Source organism: Panthera tigris, chromosome D3 (assembly GCF_018350195.1).
Source record: "Panthera tigris isolate Pti1 chromosome D3, P.tigris_Pti1_mat1.1, whole genome shotgun sequence".
Taxonomy (NCBI): domain Eukaryota; kingdom Metazoa; phylum Chordata; class Mammalia; order Carnivora; family Felidae; genus Panthera; species Panthera tigris.
In genome coordinates, this window is record NC_056671.1 from 80,420,729 (window position 1) to 80,445,155 (window position 24,427).

The 24,427-nt window shown below is 42.7% G+C and overlaps 1 protein-coding gene and 1 pseudogene across 2 annotated transcripts in view; both read right to left on the minus strand.

The window, feature by feature from the left end:
* BCL2 (BCL2 apoptosis regulator) overlaps nt 1-24,427 on the minus strand; it is a 176,849-nt gene that overhangs the window by 76,068 nt on the left and 76,354 nt on the right. The gene's annotated exons all lie outside the window — the stretch shown is intronic.
* LOC102956368 lies at nt 17,428-18,994 on the minus strand (annotated as a pseudogene).

Below are 24,427 nucleotides of genomic sequence, written 5' to 3' on the forward strand. Positions count from 1 at the left end.
TGACCCTCCCCTGCTCACGCGGTCAGTGTCTCTCTCAAAAATAAAAAAATAAAACTTTGTAAGACTTTCGGGCTGCTTTAATTTTGACTGAGAGACCCGGAAACTTTTTAAATGAAACGTGGAGTATTCAAGCGTGTAGGGACTCCACTGCTCACTGTCTGATCATCGTAACTCTGACTTTGGAAAAAGGAGAAGGCGGCACAGACATTACCCTTTCAAACAAAAGACTGCTCAAAGATACTGGACGTGTACTTCACATCTGAGGGAAGGTGCTTGATTACAGGGACTCTTAACAAGACGAATTGAAGATCTAAGTAAATATTTCCCATCTGCCCCTGGTCCCGCCACCTGGCCACTACCCCTTCTGCTCCGCTGGTAGGTTTCAGCCAACCAATTCTGCTTTATTTGCGCAAGTCGAGAGGCCACCTGTCGTGGAATATACTCACGCATTACACAAAATGCACATTTCTTATTTCTGTGCTTCCCATATGATTTTTTTTTTCAAACACAAACAACTCACTTTCACCTGAAGCAGATTTCAGAAATGCTGACTATGCAGAAGAGGTATAAACAAGGCGATCTTTTGTTTATGAAGTTTGGTAACGACCCACACCTAGAAGGACCCCTCTATTCCCCTGAGACTGGTGAATTAATCCATCCACGCTTTCTTGCTCATTTCCCTGGCTGTTACAGACTGAAATGGAGAAAACAGTTTTACAAGGGAACATGGTATATTTGTGCTAAAAACAGGCACCACACAAATCCGGAGAAGCGAGCCAGAAAGAAATGCCAGACGCAGGGAACAGAGTGAGTGAAGGCAAAAGCGAGAGGAAGCAACGTGTGCCCCGTTTGGGAGACTGTATATGGGGGTGGGGCGGGTGCAGGGCAGAGTTTTGGGTTGAGGACTTGCAGCCATGGAGGCTGCAGCGAAGGAAGAATTCTTTGTGGAGGGTTTTAACAACCAGGCTAAAGACTGCCTCTTTCCCAGATTTGGGCACCGAGGCGCTTTGGCAGAGCCCAGGACAGGGAGGACGGCGAACCCACAGGAAGCCCCTCCAGCACACGCAGCCAGCCCCCTCCATCCGCACAAAGTGCTGTAGGGACCCATCCGACAGAGCTAAAACCGCAGGGATCACCTGACCTCTGACGGGTGGCCCACACATGCTTTGGGTCTCTTGGAATTATCAGTTCAGAGCCAGTGTCCAGAAATCCTAGGAAGGTCTGATTGTTTTCTTTTCCCCAGTGCACAGTTACTCTGGGAAAAGGCTGCCGAACCCTTTGAGGAAGACTGGGGAAAGATTAGCGATGTAAATTTTTGGCAGTGTAGCAGGGGACCTAGCCTTCCTTCCCCCCAGCCGAGGGTTCTGGGTCTGTAAACTGACTCAAGTCTGGGAGTTGACGGAGAGGCCATGACTCTCTGTTTTCACGATTCGAGTTAGACTTACATTCCCTTGATCTAGAACTCTTCTGGTTACACAGATCGAGTCAGGATGGAGTAGACTGCCATCCGTTTCACCTCTAGGAACACCATAAGGACAGAGTTTGAGATAGAGGAAATGAGCATCAGTGAGACTACAGATAGAAAGGAAAGTCAAATGGAACCAAACTTGAGGGATGGGGACCAGGGCGAGATGTCCCCATAACAGAGACCAGCAATGCCACAGGGCGGGCTTGGTTTGGGGGAGGGAGAGGCAGAGCTGGGTTCTCAACGACGGTGGGTTGTCCAAGTTGCTGTGACCAGCAGAGAGCTGGCAATTTGGGATGGAAACGGGCGACCTGTCAGGTCCGGAGGTGGGGGTTTTGGAACACAGTGCATCCAAGTTGAAAGGTTTCGCGGGAGTCCACGAGATCTCGAAGAGAAAGAACCCAGAGGGGAGAAACCCAGTTTACACTGGGGCAACGTCTGCACCTGCCAGGTGGGAGAAGAAAGAGAACCTGGTGTCCTGGACAGAGATGCGCTGGCAGTGAGATCCAAGGAAGAACCAGGCTGGTGGAACAGACGCAAGAAGGTCGAGTGTTCAAAGAGAGGCATTTCCCCCGCTTCCCAGTTGCTGCAGCAAAGGAAACCATCACGGCTCTGGATGTCGTCAGAAATTGCTACGTAACCCACTTAGGAGACGGCTGTTTTGTTAGGGCGACAGAAACACGGCCCTGCTGGAGGGGGTGGGAGGGGAAGGGCAGTGGGGCAGAGCACTCAGAGACGATGCAGCTTTGAAGCAGCTTAAGACCCTGGGAGGAAGATGGCAACGGTCCAAAGGAACAGCTGGATTCAAGGCAACTGTTTGCAGGACTGGGGGCCCTGAGCACACGCGGAGGTGATGAGGGGGAGGTTTTGGAAGGTGAGGGACGGCCGGGGACCCCTGGGAGGGCCTGGACTAGTCCCTCGAAGGGAGGACAGGGGTGGAGGGTTCAGAAAGAATGCCCAGGAGGCAATCCCCAGCGAGCTGAATCTTTGATTTTTACAAAATAGTGAATGTAAGGTAACACTGTTTATTTGTTTGTTTGTTTTAGTTTATTTACTTATTTTGAGAGTGAGAGTGTGTATGTGTGTGTGAGCAGGAGAGAGGGTGTGCAGACAGAGAGGGAGAGAGAGAATCCCAGGCAGGCTCAGTGCTGTCAGTGTGGAGCCCCAGGGGGGGCTCGATCCCACAAACTGGGAGATCGTGACCCGAGCTGAATTCAAGAGCTGGGCGCTCAACCCACTGAGCCACCCAGGCGCCCCTGCACCGAGGGTTTAATTCCCTCATCGACAGCTCCCAACGGCGTTCCCACGTTATACTGTTCCCATGTTATCCGGTTCGACTCCCCTAATTCTTACCATTCCCATCAGCAGCGAGTTTCTAAGCGCTATTCTACGAGCAAGTACATTTACGCACATTTGGCACTTTTGTGAATGAAATACAAAGAAGCTGAACTTGTAAGTAATGAAAGACGCCGGACTAGGCGACTCTCCTCTCTGATTTCAGTTCGGTCGTGTCTCAGAAGGAGCCTATCTTGTCCACGAGCTTCCTGCTTTCCTGTCAGTTCAGCACCCGCCTGCTGTTCCTACAGGGCTGTAGGTTTTCTTTCATTTTGTTTTGTTTTGAATGTTCTTTTCTTACCATTCCCTCCTGCAGGACTCCGTTAAATAAATCCGATGGCTTCTCGCTCAGCCCGACCGTGAACATCTGGCCCCTCCTGCCGGTCCGTGTGACCCACAAGCCGGAGCCTCACTCGTGATCTAATTGTCCTCTGACTCAGTTCCAAATCTCCTGCCCTTCTCTCTACTGCAATCCACGTCCCCCTGAACATCGAATCTTCCCTCCCAGGCTGCTCTGTTCTCTCCACTCGGCATCCACGGCCTCTGTTTCTTCACCCTTCTCCAAAGCCTTCAGAAAACTTGCCGTTTCAGGGTGGCTACGTTTGTTTCCCCTGGACTCAAGCCTCCATCCTCTGATTTTCTGAGTCCACAGGAATTTCTGTGTGGCGCCCTTTATTTCCAGTTTGAAGCCATCTCTACTCTTAAAGTGGCCACTGCTAATCCTTAGCTAATTCCCTTTGGCAGAGCTCTGCCGTTTTGGAAGCCCCTGACTTTCTACACTTTATTTTAGGGAGTCTGGCCTCATTTTAGTCTTTCAGACATGTGTAGGGAAACAGGTGCTCGACCGTAATACGTTGCTGACCTGCAGTTCGTTTTCTTCTGCATGTAACATATTACAGCGTTTGGTATTTGTCGAACTTGGCTGCGATCTCTGTCTACACACGGCTAGCAACACGTTCGCCAACACAGCAGAGCCACACTACGCAAAGGCCCTTCTCCGGAGGCACCAAGGCCAAGGTCTTCAATCAGGGAAGGACAGGGACCTACCATCTATGACTGTCCTGCTCCGTGAACAGGCTTTATTAGGATGCAATCAGGTTTTATCAGAAATGTCACTGGCTTGCTCCATGGAGGTCAGATTATGCGATATCATTGTGACAAATACAATAATAGAATATGGCATTTCCTGTTGTTCTCTATTGTTAGGAGCAACTTCTAAATGACCCTAAAAATACTGCATTTAATATTTTGAAAATTCTGAGTTTCTCCAAAAGAAAGAAGGAAAGGAAGGAAGTTATGGTGCTTTTCAACAGCCACCTGAGGTAGGATGTCCCATTTTAGAGATTAGAGAACCAAGATCAGAGGGGCGCCTGGGTGGCTCCGTAGGTTAAGCGTCCGACTTCGGCTCAGGTCATGATCTCGCGGTCGGTGGGGTTCAAGCCCCACGTCGGGCTCTGGCTGACAGCTCAGAGCCCAGAACTTGCTTCCGATTCTGTGTCTCCCTCTCTCTCTGCCCCTCCCCCGCTCACACTCTGTCTCTCTCTCTCTCCTTCAAAAGTAAACATTGAAAAAAATTATATATATAAAAAAACAAAACCAAGGCTAGAGTGACTCTCACAGTAGTAAGTGGCCATAAGGCACAAGTGGGACCCAGGTATCTTAGGTGTGAATCCCAAGCCACTTCACAGCATCCTTGCCACCTGTACACCGAGGATGAAAAAGTATGGAAAGAAATTGTAGGCAGGGGGCGTGAGAGAGAAAGAACATCTAGAAATTTCAAATTTGTTAAGGTGCATGTCCCCTAACTCGTACATTGCTCTGGATGAGGACTAAGTGATCCAGGTTCTTATAAGCCTTTCAGGGAAAAGGCAAACAGATTCATGCTGACTGTACACGTCACTTTCCCTCCACAAATTATAAAGGCTCGTTTCAGATTCTCAAACAAAAACGTATGCAAAAACAGTAAACGAGGAAAATCTCTCACTCTTGCAGCCAGTCGTAGTGACCTGAGTGCTTTTCTTGGCAAATATTCAAACGTCACATGCCAGCATCACATGCTTAATACTATTTTAGTCAATATGATTCGTGTTAAAGTCACCTGAATTGGGCAATTGTTTGATCTTATTATCACCAACACGTCCTCACACAACATCCCTCACCGCTGATGAACTCACAAGAAAGACTTTAGTTTAGAAAACTTGCATTTTCTTAGAAAAGGAAGAAAAAAAAAGCAGTTCTCGGTAAAAGATAAACCACAAAGCGACTGTGTTCAGACAAGTTGTACATATTAAACCACACACACACTATATCAAAATAATGTTTAGGCTTTGTCTAATCTACAATTGTAAGCAGATTCTGCATTAAGGAGTTAAGACCAGAATCCCACTCATGACTTTCCCTGACACTGGGAACACATGGGAGAGTAATAGAACGACATTCTAGATTACCTTTCCTCTTCCATCAGCTTTAACCATCCATCATAATCCAAAGGTTCTTTACTTGGTAGGGTACCAACAGCCAACATTCTTCCACAGAACAGGCTGGTCAGAGGTTTCCTGGAGATAAAATCTATTTCTACCTCAAACTAAAGGGAAGCCTCCGGCCACAGAGATTCAAGGTCCCCAAATGATGTCATATAAAAAAAATTAAAGGGGGCTGGGAGAAGCATTTATGTCAGGTGGAGAGCCCATCAAGAGGAAAATTAGGGACGAAAACAGCTAAGAGGGGCCAGCGACCTTGAGGCTGCATCCAAAATGATACGGGAGGGCAGGCTTGCTGGTCAAAAAAGGCAATCTCAATGGCTGGCAACGACTCTGCAAAGGCCAAGCCTCTCTGTGGGAAAGCGGAGAAATATGGGAGAAATGGAAGGGAGAGGGGCAGAAGGGACAAAGGAGAAGAACAAGAGAAGTGGTGGCAGGTCTTGCAGCCAGGATGAGAGCAGAAAGCACCACACAGTCCATGACTTAGAGGCAGACAGGCCGTGGGAGTGAGAGAATGGGGCCATGCTGCCATCTTGGAGGAAAGGAGGGAGACAAACATCCCTGCACAGCTCAGGAGATGGCTGTGAAATCCAGCCCTTCCACTGGCTTCTAATGCCACATCAACAGTTATTTTAAAAGCATTTAAAATATAAACCATGTTCATGGAAACTTTTGTCAGCTCTCCCCTTGACATACATCCATCTGCATGGTTTCAAGGTTGACTCAAAGTTCATAAGTTGAGTGTGATGTGTTTTACCGTTTGAGTTCTGACAAAAACTGCAAAGAAGCAAATTAAAGCCAAGAGGGAAATTTCGAGCTGCTATGCTAAGTTAAAAAAAAAAAAATCATTCTAAAAATAAAATAACACTTCAGGACATAGGGTTCATTTCTATAAATATTAGTTCCCTAGAACCAAACTCTAGTAAACTATGATCTATGATCTCCTCTTAATGAATTCTTATATATGTGTATATGTATATATGTGCATACACACACATACATGTATATACACATATACATACAAAAATACACATACACATAAGAATATACATATATATATGAGAATATACACACATATATGTTACTGTGATGGTTTTATTATGGGCCCATATTTGTATTGCAGTTTGAGACTTCAAAGGGATGCCGCCCCCCGTCCCCCATCCTCTCCTGAAACACAGAGGCACTGCCCCTTGGTGGTGATGATGTCATAGCCACACGAAGGATGTAGAAAGAAGTACTTTGATACACTGCTGGTGGAAATAGATATTGCTGTGCCATTCAGAAAGCCATCTGTGAATGCCTATCCAAATTTACAAATACTGCCACTGATCAAGCCATCTCATGCCTATATGAGCAGAGGGATGTTTGCTACCTTGTTGTTCATAAAAGAATCATTCACTAAGTCCCGCTACAGACAACCAAAGAGTAGTATGCACTCATGAAAAAGAAAGAATGGAAGAATTTCAACAAGGTATCATTGTGAAGCGAGTGAAAAAGCAAGATGCAGAGAGGACATTGGATATGATCTGATTTTTATAAAGCAAGGGCAAGAATCACAACATGTATGTGGGAATATACCTATCTATCTACTGTTTGGTCTAATTACGTAGGTGTGGAGTAAATCGTGGCTGGATATACACAAGGTTGATGACTCTGACAACCCGGGGGAGAGGGATGAGGGGTGGAGGGAAGAAAGGCAGTGGGAGGAAAAGAAGTAAGTGAAAATGAAAGATGTCAACCATAAAAACCACATGGATGCTATGATCTCATTTATAGGAAATCATGTGTGTGTGCTGAGGTACACATAGGTGAACTGATGATCATGAGATGGTCTGCAGAACGTCAATATTTTTTTATTTCAGGGTGTTGAGATGTTTTGAAAGATAAGTCTTACTTTATTCCTTTTATGTATTTAAAAAAAATATTTACAACCAACATGTATTATTTACATAATCAGAAAAAAAAATCATTGACGGGGACAAAGGAAAAGTCCTATGCAAGGCAGTATGGGCCCCCAGAGCAAAAGCAAGCAGAGAGGTAAGGCTGTAAAGTCCAGCTGGGACCATGCTGGGAAGGTCCTCAGTGCCAGGCAGAGGCAGGGGAACACTTCTAGGATGTGCATCAACCTATTAATAATGGGCTAGGGTTCTTTTGGTGGTGGTGGATTATGAGTGATTTTTTCCCCTTCTTTTTGCTTTTCCCTATTTTCCCACTTTTCTGCAAATAAACCATATCTTGCATTTGTGGTCAGGACAATATATTATTTTTAAAATGTTGCCATCAAGGTTGTTAAGTGAGACGGGGTAATCATCAAAGTGAGGTTTTAGGACACTATGCAGTGGCCCCCAGAGGCAGAGATTAAAACCCATTTACAAAGCAGTCGTGTCAGCGTGGGTTGATAATGGCCTCAAATAAAGAGGAAAGAGTGGAAACAGGGACGAAGAAATGCTAAGTTGCAGTGGCACTTTGTAAAGATTTATGTGAATGTCTACAACAGCGCAGCCAAATGTCGAAGTCCGTTGACGTGATCCAACATTTACGGAGAACTGTCGTTGTTTTTGAGACCGGCCCATTTTTATTATCAAACCTCTGAGTGCAGCCACTTCTTGGAACCCGTAGCAAGAGAAGGCATGGTACCCCCGGGGAAAAGACAAAATAAGTCTATGGTGATGAAGATGAAGAGAAATTACAGGAGAAGATGATGTAAGAAGATTTTCTCCATACAGAAAAGAGATGCATCATTGACCGACACTGGGATTCTGTAGATCGAATAAAAATATTCCCAGGTAACCTCTGGGTGGCATTCATTTTATACTGTGGCCAACACAATGAGTTTGCAACCAGTGTTAGGAGAGGTTAACTTGAAAGTTTTCATTCAACTGTGGTTTGCCTTTTTGTACAAGTTGGCACATTCTGAGAACTCCCCTTCCATAGAAGCATTCAGGAGGGGTATGAGTGGCACCAGCTGCATAAAGTGGCCGTGGAAGGCTTCCACAGAACTTCCCCAGCTTCAAGATTCTCTGATTTAAGAGGAGACATCACGCCCACGGCCAGATTTTACACCTTCTCTCTCTCTGATGCTCTAATTGAGGCTGTTTACCAAATAAGCTGTGTTTCTGCTTTCTGGTTTTCCTGAAGCAGATGTGATCTCGCTGCAGGCGAACAGTTTTAGCAATGCACTTGACGCACTGCCCTCTAAACACCACGTAATCACGAGACTACAATGTTTACGCAGTCATTGAAGACTGAGGCAAAGAAACCCAAAGTCATTTCATGAGGCAAAGTATTGGCCAGGACTTCCAATAAAAGGATTTATCGAGTTATCCTGAAATGGCTCTCCAGAAAAAGTCAATGTGACTTGGCGTCTTGGTTGCTTGTTATTATTCCAAACAGGACAAATTTAAGAGGAATAGGGCTGGTTATCATGGAGGACAGGGTTCACCTGACAGAATTTGAGGATAGGCTCATCAGAAAGTAAGCAACATCCTCCTTGGGAGGACTGCCCCACAGCTCACCCAATGACATCTCTCCACGCGTGGAGACTCCCTGCAAGGTCAACCAGCATCCTTCTCGCTCCCTATATGGCTGGTGCGTTCACGTCTGCCTTCTTGCCTCCCTCTGTCTCCGGAGGGCCTGTTCATCACTCCAATTCTCTGTCTTCCTGCCAAGGTTGGCTTGAAGCTCACCTCTCCTCTGTCTGACCCCAGCAAATTCTGGTCTTGGTTTTTTTCTGAGCTCCCTCATGTCCTGTACGTGCAACTAACGTGAAGTAATTAGCAAGTGTATTGACAGGAACAGCCCCAATGAATGATTCCCAGTGGATCTCCTAACACCCTAAATAAATGTGTTCCTTGTTGTGGTACCGTGCGGAGAGACAGGAGAAGTTCCCTCCTTCCTTTCTTTCCTTCCTCCCCTCCTTCTTTTAATTTAGCGTTTATTAGACCCCTACTCTATGGAAAGCACTGTTCAAGGTTTTTTCATGCACTACCTCACTTAGTCTCCTCACAGACCTCTCTAGAAATATCTACCAGTCCAACTCTGCTCCTCTCTGCCTTTCCAGCGTCTTTTCACAGTGTCATCACCTACTCAGTCCCTTGGTGCTGCGTTTGGCTCTTGCCTTCTCCTCAGCCCAACATCCAACAAACTGTCAGTTCTGTATCTCATATCTGGCTCCTTCTTTTTATCCCCCCTTGCCCTGATATCTCTGCTAGACACAAGAGCCTCTTCACAACTGGTCTCCCTGCAGCCAGGTTATCATTCTTCCCGTGAGTTGGTTGATATCCCTGCACTCATTCAAAACTGTGATTCCCATTGTCTACATAATATAAGCTGAGTTCCCAAGGTTGACGTTAAAAGATTGTTGTCTTTCACATCCCACCGCCTATGAAAGTTTATCTTCCAAACATGTAGAGTGTCTTCTGATTCCCCAAACGTACCAAGCAGTTGTACCCAGTGGGTTTTTGTTCATGCTGTTCCCACTGTGTGAAACGACCTTCTCCCACCTCTGTCCTAGAATAAAATCTTAGTTCTTAAACTTAGCTCAAATGCCACTTAACTCCCCCAGGTCAAAATTGATTGTTCTTTCTCCTGAACTTTCCCAGCCTTAGTTGTTTATGCTCTGAAGCTGCCTCTCGATCATAAAATACTGCAGGGTAGAGATAGTATCTGTTTTTCTTAGCATTCCAACACCATGCCCCAACCACGCCGGTACTCCCCAAGCATAAGCAGAAATGAAGTTACTAGCACTGGTAAGGGAGTTTACGAGCTACCACGGTCTTCCAAGTGCTCCTCAGAATTTCAAGCTAACAAACGTTTATCAAGTACCTACTATGTACACAGCACTATGGCAGGAGCTGTAGAAGCAAGCCGATTAGTGAGCCACAGTGCTTTTACAGTGCATCTTTTAAGGACCTACTCATCTTACTAGGCTAAGCCACCAAATACACCATTATTTGAAGATGTATCCCCTCTTGTGGATCGGCAATCACTCACAGAACTTCCCTCCATCACTGCATGTAGCAGAGGTAAGATGCCTATGTTTCAAGAAGCACCAAGAAAAGAAGGCTCACAACTCTAGAAATCGGGAGTGTTCTTTCCTTTCAGGGCAGAGAGTGGGTTGATATGGAAAATAAAGGCATTCATCTCTTAGCAGTCCTGACTCTCAGACCCCATAATTTATGTTAACTTCAGTTACGACGAGCATTTAAAGCCATGAAAGTAGCTGAGAAAACTAAAAATTTTATTACCTAGGAAGTTCTGCTAGTAGATGAGAACTTTTTTAAGAGATGGTAATTTTTTGTTTGAAGACCGGTATCTTGGTGGCAGCTGTGCAAATTTTTCTAAAGAGCCCAAGGTGATCTATGACATAAGGTGACCATATGTGCCAGCTTGTCAGGGAGCGTCCTGGTTTACACCTGTTTTCCCTGCAAAATTATTAATAGGGCCCCCTTTACTCTCATAAGTGTCCCAGTTTGATAAATTACATGACCACTCTATTACGAGTGAGCTGAGGCTGAGAAAAGGGGCAAAATCCAGGCTTCCTGACACGAAGCGAAGGCTCTATCTCAGAGACCATATTTCCTCTAAGTTGTTTCCTCAAGAATTAATCAAGAAAACCACTCCGAGAAATGGTAAAGATGCGTAAGTATGATTTCTACGAACTAGCCATTACAATTTAGTTGAGGAAATAAAGTACATGTATGTTCAATCATTAAACAGGGTCAGAAATATTCATAAGTATGGTGCCAACTGTGATGTTCAAACGATAATTTTAAAAGGAGTCGGAGAAGAGAAAAAACCCTCCCTGGGCTTCAGACTTCAGGGGAGGGTTCTGGAAGACAAAACCTTAACTGGGCTACAAAAGAAGGAAAGAAGAAGAAAGGAGAGAAACAGGCATTTTTCTTCGAGAAAAATAAAAGCAGAAAACAATCAAAATCGGGACGGGAATAAGCCACGTAAGTGATCCGACAAGCATTACTACTTTTTATTCCAGAAGGTAAAAACAAGATAAAAGAAACACAATGGTCTAAGTGGCTTTCCCAAAATCTTGCAGTGATTTAAATCACAGTCATCAGATCGAGGTGTCCTGGAACCAGACAAGTGCTAGCTGCTAGATGACAGTGCTCTTCCCTGTGATGTGGTGAGAAAGAAAGTGGCCACCCTTTGAGTTCTATCCCCAGCCTTTTCACTAACTGGCCAAGTGTCTGTGGGCAAGCGGTTTCATCAGTTTTGAGCCTTCGTTTCCTCAAATAAAATGCTAGGGCTAGATGAAATGGTCTCTAAGAACCCTTCCATCTCCGGCAATCCATGGTCCTCTACGTTCAACTTGAGCTTTTGTTCAGTATGTTCTAGGTTTAGCTCAATAGTGGAAGTGAGTGTTAATTTCCAGAAAACAGCAAACATGGGGCTGATGCTATGGGTCCCTTCCCACTACTAAGATGTGCAATTCTCAAGAAAACATCCGAGAGCTAAGCTAGGGACAAAGGAAGGAGGGGAAAAAAGCACAGCCTATAGGAATGAAGACAAAAACCGAAACCAGAGCTTTAACCAAAACTGGACTCCACAGTGCCCAAAGTGGGTTTCAGACTTACACAAATGTCCCTAGAGATCTGGGAATAGTGATAAGATTCTAAGGCCCATGAAGGGGTATGGCCTTGGTCCTGTATGAGGCAGGGGGCCAGAATTGAGCCCCCTTCATAAATGTGAAAGCCTTAAAAAGCCACCTTACCCGTGAAAAAGAAATGAAAAGCACTCTGCCCGCAGAGCCAAAAATGAAGGGCAGAAAATTGCCCTATATCCACGGTTCAGGACACCTTGCAAAACAAAAACCCTAAACATGGCCCTCATTCAATGGAAGGATCAGAATTTACACTATCTATACATCTAGGCGTAGGAGTCCCATGACAAGAAATGAATGTAAACAAAATTCCAGGACCGTTGAAATTCCTTAATCTCCAGAAAAAACAAATATGTGGCCACCATGCAGGACACTGTCACACCTCAGGACTCACAAGGTTCCCATAGAAAAGAAATCTGTGAGATGAGCCTGCAAGAACACGCACACACAAACGCACGCACGGGGAAATAAACTGCCATGAGGAACCGTCATAAAGGGAAATTCTGAACAACTCAAATCCTAAGAACTGGAAAAATACTAAAATCTGAAATGGCCTACAAAATAAGATTGCTTAAAATCATTGAAGTAATATAAGAAAGACTAAAAACCATAAGGAACCAATAGGAGTAAATAAAGGCAATAGGCAGATGTGAAAAGAAAAACAAAACAGAACCCTTAAAAATAACTCAATGGAAAAGTTAGGCAGTGGAACAACACAAACATAGATCTAGTGACACGGAAGAAGAGATTTGGGGAAATCAACCAAAATGTAACAAAGGACTTCCAAGTAAAAATGGAGAATCGAACACACCATGGTTTCACTCGCTAGGGATACTAACATTTCCTTGCTAGGGAAACTAGAGAAAACGACCATTTAACCCACAAGGACAAGGAGAACAGGTGAAGAGATAATAGTAACAAGATTCTGGAAGATGGAAAAGAGATGGACGAGCAGGAACAGAACTAGCAGATCAAAGGAAGCTGAGTTCTAAACTAGGAAGAAAGAATGTTAGGAGCCAACCAGCAGTTGCTCCAAAGGCCCAGGAACAGATACTGTTAGTTACGTCCGGAATGGAGGAGGAAAAAGAGAGAAAGGGTGATAAAATAAGGAGAATGAAGAGAAAGATTTGTAAGAACGAATTATATTTCCAGATCCCAGGTCCTCTCGTCAACTCCATCCTGCTGGGCAGCAGCCTCTATCCCAGTGGGTACAACTGGATGTTTAGTCTTTGGAGAGAAGATTCCTGGATCAGGAGACATCATCCATCAAACAAAAGAGAAAGTTGCATTCTGGATGCTGACCCCTCCAGTCTTATTCCTCCCCACAGCTCTCAGCTCTCACAGGCAGATCCTTCCCTTCCATGTGAGAGTCTGGAGGAGTGTTCTCTCCCCGAGACTCCTCATGTGTAGGGGCTGACTATAGGAGTTCCCCCAACAAATGGCATAAACACATTATTCCATGGTGATGTTCAGAGTTAGCGAGCCCCTCACACAACCTCAGAGCTTCTAAGCTTATGAGTTCTTCAGTCTTGAAAAAAGGCAGACAACCAAGGATTACCAGACACGCAAGGAGAGCCTCGACATGAAAAACAGAGTTCAAATCAGAAAAGAGGAAAAGGTAATGGGGGGAAATAGAGATCATGAAAGAAGAAGAAAATTTCAAAAGAGATAAAAAAATGTCTCTCAGAAAGCTATGAGAATGTTACTTACACACATGAAAACAGAACACAATGCTTTAAAAAAAAAAAACACCCAACTATTTATAGATGAAAAGAGGAAATTTAAAATCATAACAGAAATGAAAACCCAATAGACAGGTTGGAAATTGAAGTTTAAGAAACGGCCCCCAAGAAGAGCAAAACAATAGAGAGACAGAAAACAGGAGATAAAATGTGAGAAAACTGGAGGACTGGTCTAGAAAGTACAACACCCAAATAATAGGAGCTCTGGAAAGGAAAGCTGGAGCTCGTAGAAGAAAATCCCAGCACACTGAAAGAACACATTGAGTGCTAAGTACAATAGATGAAAACGGATTCACACAGAGGACAAGTATTGTGAAATTTAGAATCCTGGGGCAAAGGCAAGAGTCTACAAGTTGTAGGGAGGAAGAAGAGAAAGATCAGGTACAAAGCATCAAGAGTCAGAACGGGTTTAGCCTTCCGACCACAGCACTGGGAGTTAGCATACCTAAGAAGCAATGTCTTCAAACTTCAGAAGAAGATGTATTTTTGACTTAGAGTTCCTTGTGTAAGACGGAAAAACCATCAAGTGAGATGAGACAATAAAGACCTTCTGAGACATTCAAAGTGCGGCTGTATCTCTTGTGGGTCCATTTTTGATAGGCGATGCAGGCTGGGAACCACAAAAATGAGTGAGTGGAAAAGAGAGGGAATTTTATGCAATCCCACATAAGACTAAGGCAGAGGGATGATGTGGTGAAGGGAGCAGACAACTGGGCCCCGGGCATAGAGAGCAGTCCATCCAGACTGGGCCAGTGGATCAAGAGAAAGACGTCCTGGAGGCTACCACTACTCTACTGGGTTTTAATTCTCATAATTTGCTGGGCGGGGGAGGGAGGCTATGTTACCTCAAACAATGGAGTAAATCACGAGAGCGGATTCAACTCAGAAGAAGGACAATGGCAAGTACTAGAATAAGACGACATATCCCAGCATGACAGGTGTAGAGCAGGCCTAGAGAAAAGTCCAGATAAAAGGAAAATGGAAGTCGGCAGAAAGGATGTCACCAAGAAAATAAGTGGAACCAACAGGTTACTGATGTGATCAGCCTTGTGGAAAAAATGTACTCGTGGGGTATGCAAGAGCTAGGGGAAATGTGCAATAGGTATGAAGCACTTGCTAAGGAAATGAAAACAAACAACAACACAGATTTTAACTTGATGAAAATAAACAGCTCAGCTGATAATGTGATTTACACAGGCGACGTAGCGAACACCCTCACAACCGATTTAACCCACAACTGCAAACACAATTCTACTGGGAGAAAGTGCAGGGTGAGCAGCGGATACAGTTACATAAGAGAGCGCGAATCAAGTTACGGCATCGCGAAGAAAGTTGATAACACCAAACGGTATAGACACGATTTAGATGTGGACGTGTACACACGCCAGAAGAAAAGGCCAAACGATAGAAAGTGATGTCCTTCGGGAGGGGCCCGGGGGGTAGCAGGGTAGGGTCGAATTTGTTCCCGTAGAAACTAAGGAAATAGCACATAGGTAAATATGTACCGGGATGTTGTTGTCTATGATGCTTGTGGAGACACAACACCGAAAATAACTTCCGGGTTCACCAATAGTGGAACAGCTGAATGAACTGTACACCGGCCACAGCACAGGATTTACTTAGCTTTTATTTATTTATTTACTTATTTATTTACTTATTTATTTACTTATTTATTTAAAGTGCATTTATTTATTTTGAGAGAGAGAGAGCACGCAAGCAGGGGAGGGGCAGAAAGAGAGGGAGAGAGAGAGAGGGACAGAGAATCCCAAGCAGGCCCCACGCTGTCAGCGTGGAGCCCGACCGAACTCACAAACCACGAGGTCATGACCTGAGCCGAAAGCAGAAGTCAGACACTTAACCGACTGAGCCGCCCAGGCGCCCCTACTTAGCTACTTTTAAAAAATAGTTAAATTTAGGGGCGCCAGGGCGGCTCAGTCGGTTAGGCTTCTGACCTCGGCTCAGGTCATGGTCTCGCGGTCTGTGAGTTCAAGCCCCGCGTGGGGCTCTGTGCTGACAGCTCACAGCCTGGAACCTTCTTGGGATTCTGCGTCTCCCTCTCTCTCTGCCCCTCCCCCACTCACACTCTGTCTCTCTAGCTCTCCTTCAAAATAAATAAACAATAAAAAATGTTTTTTAAATGGTTAAATGTGTGTGTACTTATCTGGAGGGATATTCTTAATTTACTAAGAAAGACAGGCTGTAAAGTGATGCATACGTATGACTGGAGTTTTTGCAAACAGAAACAAAGCACTGTTGTTTAATTTATATGGATGTATACGTGCCGTGTGGTTATATGAGCTTCAATAAATGTGTGGAAGGATGCATGCCAGATGTTAACGCTCTTTACCTCAGGACAGGAATGGAAAGGGTAAGGGAAGATTGAGAAGAAAATCAACCACAGTTAAATAGCAATGCGGGAAATAGAAAACACCGGTAAGAGACATGAAGAAGAGAATACCAAGGTCTAACGTAAATGTAACCGAGAGATAAGGAAGATATAACAAAGACAACTGGAGAGAGACAACGTTCAGAGATTATGATTGAGAATTTCTCCAAATTGCTGAGTATTAGGAACACTTAGATTCAAGAAGCATATTGAATCCCAGACAGGACTGTGTTGAAACTGCAGATAATCAGACAAGAACAAAAGGAAAAATAACGACAATAACAAAAACACCCCCCGTAAAGCCATTAGAGAGGAAAAAATAGACACCTGTAAACGAATGACAGATTAGCGTAACTACACCTTATCAATGGTAGGTGTTGGAAGGCAGTGAAACAATAATTTCAAATGCTGAGGGAAAAGAGCTACATAGAATTCTATCCCTAGAAAGTTATTATTCAAGACTGAGGGTAAAAATTAAAGATACTGGCAGACAGACTGAGAGAGATTGTTTAATCTTCCTAAACCTTTCATGAAATAACTACCCAAGGATGTACTTCAGTAAAAAGGAATCTGAACTGAGAAAGGATGAACAGAATCCAAAAAGCAACATGAGGAACATTTCCTTCCTGAGGGTTAATTCTGTACTTTACTGCATACCAGGCACCAATTCTAAGCGATTTACCATAAAATTGAAATTCAAATTAGAGCAGTTTGCTTCTGGTTTTCATACTCTTAACCACAGTATAAATAAAATGGTACATGAGTTGACATATTTTAAATTTTTTTTAATGTTTATTTATTTTTGAGAGAGAGACAGAGCATGAGTGGGGGAGGAGCAGAGAGAGAGGGAGACACAGAATCAGAAGCAGGCCAGGCTCTGAGCTGTCAGCACAGAGCCCGATGCGGGGCTCGAACTCACGAACTGTGAGATCGTGGCCTGAGCCGAAGTCGGACACTCAAACGACTGAGCCACCCAGGTGCCCCTGTGTTGACATATTTTAAAAAGTAGATTTGTAAAAAAACAAAACAAAACAAAACAAAAAACTAGTTGGGAACAAAAAACCAAAATGATAGATGATAAAATATTCAACAGTGTCATATCAGAATACGAGAGATAAAAGCGTCATTAAAGTGTTCTAAGGGGTCTGTTATGTTATTTGAGAAGAAAACAGAGATACAGATAAACTTTTTTTAAATGTTCTTTTGATTTATTTTGGAGAGACAGAGCAACAGAGCACAAGCAGGAGAGGGAGACACAGAATCCGAAGCGGACTCCAGGCTCTGAGCTGTCAGCACAGAGCCCGGTGCGGGGCTCGAACTCGTGAACTGCGAGATCGTGACCTGAGCCAAAGTCAGATGCTCAACCGACTGAGCCACCCAGGCGCCCCCATATAAACTTTAGTTTTAGACTTTGTTGACTCAAATACAATTTTTAAGGTTCAAGAGTAACAGCTAAAATAACAGAACAAAACACATATGTTACAAGAGGAAAACAGCATTTTTTAAAAATGGTAGATGTGTATTTCTTGTACCTGGGATCCAAAGTGAGGAAGAAACCCCAAAAGGAGGAAGGGAGGGAAAGTCTGGAGCCCCAGTTAGAGGTGGGGATGTATCTGCCGGGCTCAGCACATAACAAGAGGGAGGGCTCTCGATACACCATTGCCTTTGTTTCTCCCCTGGGTTTCTTGAGCTTCTTGAAGTCCTTCGGGATGATGTCATACAGCACCACACAAGCACTGCGGATCTCCGTGACCACCAGCCAAAGTCCTAGCACTCTGCCTCATCCAGCTCTTGCACCAGCTGTGGATAATCCCACCCGTGGGGCTACTCGGCCACCCTGCCCCCTTCCAAGGAATCCTTGGAGACTGGAGGGAGCGTGGGAGGCTTCCAACTAGGCGTGAAGGGTGGTCTCTTCAGCTCACACACCTCCTGCCGGACAGCCACTCCAAAACTGACGCTGCCCTCAATCCGAGGTATCTCCAGCTGCAGCCAGGTGGGGGCCGGGCTGACTGCCCAGTGACATCCTCGGTCTCAGGCGGCAGGTGCTGCAAGAGGGTCACGATTTTCTTGCCGTTTGCTGGACTCCTGGGAGAACCTCGGCTCTCAGCTTGCCCCCTCATCTTTTAATCCTCATCTTCCTTCTCTTGCAGTTTCTTCTGCTCTTCCTTCTCTTTCCCCTTGACAGGATTAGGCACCAGGACATGCAATGGGGCCCTCAGATTGCTCAGGTTAGCTTCATGCAGAGCTGGATCCTTTAAAAATGCTTCCAGCTCAGAAGTCTTCTTGGGGAAATAGTTCCTGAGTAGGTCCTCTGTCCTCATGGAACATAGCCTCCTGCACTTGGGGTCCAGGCTGGACCTTGAGCGTGGCCATGGCCGGGAGGCCTAATGCCACATGGGGAGCAAGGAGTGAGCACAGGAAAGGGAAAGCAAAACCAACAGGAAGACTCAAGTCATCTAACAGAAGACAGAACAGGAAGAAAAAACAAGTGAAGAAGAAGCATGGCGTATAGAAGACATTTGGATTCCTAGTGAACTCCAAATATATGACTTATCAAATAAATGTAAATGGCTTAAAACGAATCCCTTAAAAGGCAGAAATCGTCAGACTGAATTTTGTAAAACTCCAGCTGTTTACAAGACAGAAACCTAAAACATAATGTCACAGCAGGGATACACATAAAATAATGTGTTCAAATATAAGTGTCCCTACAAATAATAAATATGCAATAAATATTTCTTTTAATTGAATGAATAAACGAATCTGCTAAAAGAGACTTCGAAGCCAAAAGCATTTGGGGTGATAAAGAGGGTCACTGCCTAATGATAAAAGGATGCATTCACCAGGAATCCTTCTGTGTACCTAACAGTACTCTGTCAAGCATATATAGCAAGAACTGAGTTAATCATATGAATGTAACAATTCAAAATTATAGTGAGAGATTTCAGCACACATCTCATGAAATAAATAGATCAAACTAAAGAAGAGAAAAAAAATACAGATTTATAAAATGCATCTCATAAACTTCATCTAATGTATACGGAAAGAGAATACTCCACCCAATAAAGAATACACATGAAATGTTTACAAAAATTGACCAAGTTCTAAGCCACAGAGCAAGTCCCAACAAATTTCAAAGAACTGCTAACATTCAGACCACAATCATCAACCAAAATACAATAAAACTTGAAATCAATAACAAAACCACAGCCACCAAGCCCCAGTACATTTGAAATTTCAAAAACACACTACTGAGTTATTAATATGAAATAGAAATGAAAGTAACAAAACATTTAGAATTGCACAACAATAGTTGAAACCTTAGATTTTAGTAGAAGGAATGCTTAGCATTAAGTGCAATATCAAAAAACAAGAAAAATTCAAAATTAAGAAGGTAGGGAGCAATAAAATAAAGACAATAGAAGAAAGTTCTTTTTTCCACAAATGGATAAGGCAGTAGGAAGGCAATAATAACGACAACAAATCAATAAAGTAAAAACCAAGAAACAATATAGAGCAGGAAGAAAACAAAGGTTGATTCTTTAAAAAGACTAATAAAATTGGTAGAAACACAACAAGCATGACTAAGAGAAATAAAAGAAGGCACAAATAAATGCTATTAGGCATAAAAACCCCATACTATAATACAGCAATTATTTTTTTAAGTATGAGAATTCTATTCTCTGCTTTAAAGCAATAAATCTAAAAACAGATGAAATAAAAAAATCTCCTAGAAAAATATGTTACCAAAATTGACAGAAAAAAACAGACAAACAACAAAAGCTCCTGGATGTATTTTTATAAAAGTTCAGTCTGGACTTTAGAAATAGACTGACAGTACAAAACAGGAACGCAATCAGTCAATCTCAGTTCAAAATATCAAAGCAAAAATCCAAAGTAAAATATCAACAAACATATTCATGAGTGTAGTGTGTGCATAAATATATAATATTTCTCTAAAAATATATGTTTTCAATCTGATATATATCATGTATCACATATATTTATCACATGCTTAATATGTGCTGTGAGTCTATGTGTGTATTTGTGATGATCCGGTAGGGTTTATCCTAGAAGCTCAATGAAGATTTAACATTAGCTAATGTAATTCGGCACGCTGACAGATTACAAAAGGAAAAACTATATAATCATACCAATAGACGCAGAAAAAGTATTTAATGAAATTTACCACCCATTCACAATTTTAAAATGCAATAAAATACCTAGCCAACCAAGAACAGAAGGAAGTTTTAACTAAGAAGTAGTTTCTATGAAGAACCTACAATAAACTTTAGGAACACATCTCCTTTAAAGTCAGGAACTAGACAAATATGCTTTTTCCATCACCCTCTCCCCCCATTCATCATTGTGTGAGATACAGAGCTGATGCAATAAAACAAGGGAAAGGAGTAACAGAAATAAGGATTAGAAATGGAGAAACAAAAGAAGCATTATTTGCAGATGATAAGACTGTCTACATAGAGAATCCAAAAGAAACTACAAACAATTACAAGTAATAAGAGAGTCTGGCACGAACACCCGGAGACAAGGTTAACATACAAACACTCATGACATTCTTATCAGCAACAATCAACTAGAAAATGTAGTTTTTAAAAGATCCCATTAGCAACAGCAATAAACTATGACAAACCTAGGAATAAATCTAAAGCAAATTATTAAACTTCACTAGAAGTCATAAGAGCTAAATAAACAGTGATTTGTATCATGCTCAGAGATTTGGAAATTTAACATCAATACCTTCCTTTTAAGTTAATATATAAATCTAATGTAATTCATAATAAAATCCCAGAAATCTTTTTCATAAACATTTTTACCTGGTTTAAAAATTCACACAGAAGAATTAAGGTCAATGAACAGCCAAGATAATACTGAAAACATATAAAGTGGGCACTTGTCCTGATATTAAGACATTAATTAAAGCCTTATAATTCAGGCACATTAGGATTGGGGCAGATATAGATAACTTAACCAATTCAATAGAGAGAGCCCCTCCATGTATCAGAATTTGGGATGAGACAGAGGTAGCATTAGAAAACTGTGGTTAAGGACTGAACTATTTCATAGATGGTTCCGGGACAATTGGTTATTCACAGGGGAAAAAAATTGATCTCAAACTCTCACTTCATCCACAAAATGGGTTCCAAGAGAATTATAGTTAACTTTAAAATATTTAGAACAAAATACAGTCACTATTTTTATAATCTTAGGTTGGGGAATGACACAATAGTAAAAAAAGAGAGAAAAAGTGGTGATAAATTTGATTTTAAAACTCTTGTGACAAAAGACACTAGAAGACAAAGCTTAAAGGCAAGAAATATACTGAGAGATTAAAGTTTTTTTTTTTAAATCCAGTTGGGACTACATCAAAATAAAAGGCTTCTACACAGCAAAGAAAACAATCAACAAAACTAAAAGGCAACCTACAGAATGGGATAAAATATTCACAAATGATATACCTAATAAAGGCTTAGCATCCAAAATATGTAAAGAACTTATACAACTCAACACCAAAAAAAAAAAAAAAAAAAACCAAACAAAAAAAAAAAAAACAAACAATCCGACTTAAAAATGGGCAGAAGACATGAACAGACATTTTTTCAAGGAAGACATACAGATGGCCAAACAGACACCTGATGCTCAACATCACTCACCAAGGAAATGCAAGTCAAAACCACAATGAGATATCCCCTCATACCTGTCAGAATGGCCAACATCAAAAACACAAGAAACAAGTGTTGGCAAGGATGTGGAGAGAAAGGAACCCTTCTGCACTACTGGTGGGAATGCAAACTGGTGCAGCCACTGTGGAAAACAGTATGGAGGTTCCTCAAAAACTTAAAAAAGAGAATTACCATATGATCCCATGATTCCACCAATGGGTAGTTATTTGCCCACAGAATATGAAAACACTAATTTGAGAAGATATATGCACCCTTATGTTCGGTGCAGAGTTATTTACAATAGCCAAATTAGGAAAACAGCCCGAGTGTCCATAGATGGATGAATGGATAAAGCAGATGTGGTGTGTGTGTAAAAAATTTCACACAATGGACTATTACTCAGCCATAAAAAAAAGAATGAAATCTTGCCATTTGCAACAACATGGATGGATCTAGAGAGCATAATGATAAATGAAATAAGTCCATCAGAGGAAAACAAATACCATATGACGTCACTCTTATGTGGAATTTAAGAAACAAAACAAATGAACAAAGGAGAAAAAAAGAGACAAACTGAAAAAGAGACTCTTAACTACAGAGAACAAACTGATGGTTTACTGGAGGTGAGCTGGGTGGAGGGATGGGTGAAATGGGTGACAGAGATTAAAGAGTACACTTATCATGATGAGCACTGACTAATGTATAGAATTGTTGAATCGCTATACTACATACCTGAAAACTAATGTAACACTAGAGGTTAACTGTATTGGAATTTTTTTAAATTCAGGATTTTTTTAATCTATAAGGAAGAAAACAACCCGCTACCAAAAAAATGATCAAATTCCATAAACTGGCAATAGGTAGACAAAGAAACCCCAATCACCAACGTTCATGAGAAAGAAAAGTATAAGCTCACTGGAAATCAGAAATATAAACCAATACCACAGTGAGATACTTTCACAATCTATCAGAGAAGCAACATATAAAAGCCTGATGATGCCAAGTTGGAGAAGACACAGGGTGAGGAAAACCCACTCACATTGTTGGGAGAGCAGTCTGGCGACATCTACCAAGGTTGAGGTTTCTGCCCCCAGACCCAGAAATTGCACATTTGCATCTATACGTTTGATAAGGGAAGACATCAGGGTGTAGCGGAAAACAGACTAACTGTAACATTTTCTGTAAATAATCTTCTTTTAAAATAAAGATTTTATTTTGGGGGTGCCTGGGTGGCTCAGTCCGTTAAGTGTCCGACTTCGGCTCAGGTCATGATCTTGTAGTTCATGAGTGTGAGCCCTGCACGGGGCTCTGTGCTGACGGCTCAGAGCCTGGAGCCTGCTTCGGATTCTGTGTCTCCCTCTCTCTGCCCCTCCCCTGTTCTCTCTCTCTGTCTTTCTCTCTCTCAAAAATGAATAAACATTTTTTTAAAATTTTTAAAGATTTTACTTTTAAGTAATCTCTATGCCCAACATGAGGCTCTAACTCACAACCCAGAGATTAAGAGTTGTGGGCTCTGCAACGCAGCCAGCCAGGCACACCTGCAAAAAATCTTTTTAAAAATGTGGTACACATGCACACGCGCGCGCACACACACACACACACACACACATCCCTAAGAGAAACTGTTCCACGTGTGTGCAAAGAACATGTGCATGTTGTAGCATCATCTGTAAGGTCACGAAGTTAGAAACAACTGTAATATCCTTCAAAGGGGCATTTAAAAAGTTAGAAACAACTTTAATGTCCCTCCTTTGAATACTATACGTCATGGAACATGGATGAGGTAGAGGTCTATCTTTCTCAACAGATTAATCTTATAGATATGATGCAGAACACAAACCCAATGACATCTCTTTCGATAAAGTTTACAAACATTGAAAAATATACCCACTGTCTATGGATACATATGTGTAAAAGATGCACTGACACATGGTAATAATAAGCATTAAATTTAAATCCAAGCTGGGAGGCTCTCAGAAGGGAGGAGAGGCATGGGACCGAAAAGTGCTTTATCTTTCTCTCTCTCTCTCTCTCTCTCTCTCCAGGTGGGTGGGAAGATCTAAAGCACATATGGCATCAAGATATGACAAAACTAATAACACACAGGCATTTGCTCTCTTATTTTCCATATTTCCTGTTGGCCTGGAGTTGTTCATAATTAAAAAAAAAAAAAGTACTGTGTTTTGCACATTTTCAAGATATCAGTAGAGATCATCACTTGTTCCTAGGAGGCCTGGAGGCGGGCACGACAAGTGTCACTATTATCCCTTGACAGATGATGCAGGTGAGGGAGGAGTGGGCAGGAAGGCACATGATTTAGCATCACAGGCTCAGAGCCCTCAGCATCACAGCGCGAGGACCACTCACTCCGAGGACGAGTCACTCCGCTCATTCAATAATTTACATAACACAGGGAACCAGAAACTGGCACAACTTAGGGTAGGGTAGGCGGGTGAAGGAGAAGACAACCTCTTCCCTTCTGGAACAAACCGCAGCCTGAGGAAGGGCAATGACATAACTTGATAAAAAAGGGGAAGAAGACAGGCTGCCCGGGTCATCTGACAGCTTTTTCAGGGAATCCGTAATTCATTCGCAGAGAGGCCGACCATTCCCTGTGCACCTGCCGAGGAGGAGGAAGTGAGAAAAGTGACCTCGGTTCTGGTCACTTCGCCTTCAGAGCCCAGCGCCCCGTGCAAATGGGATGCTACACCGGGGACGCGAG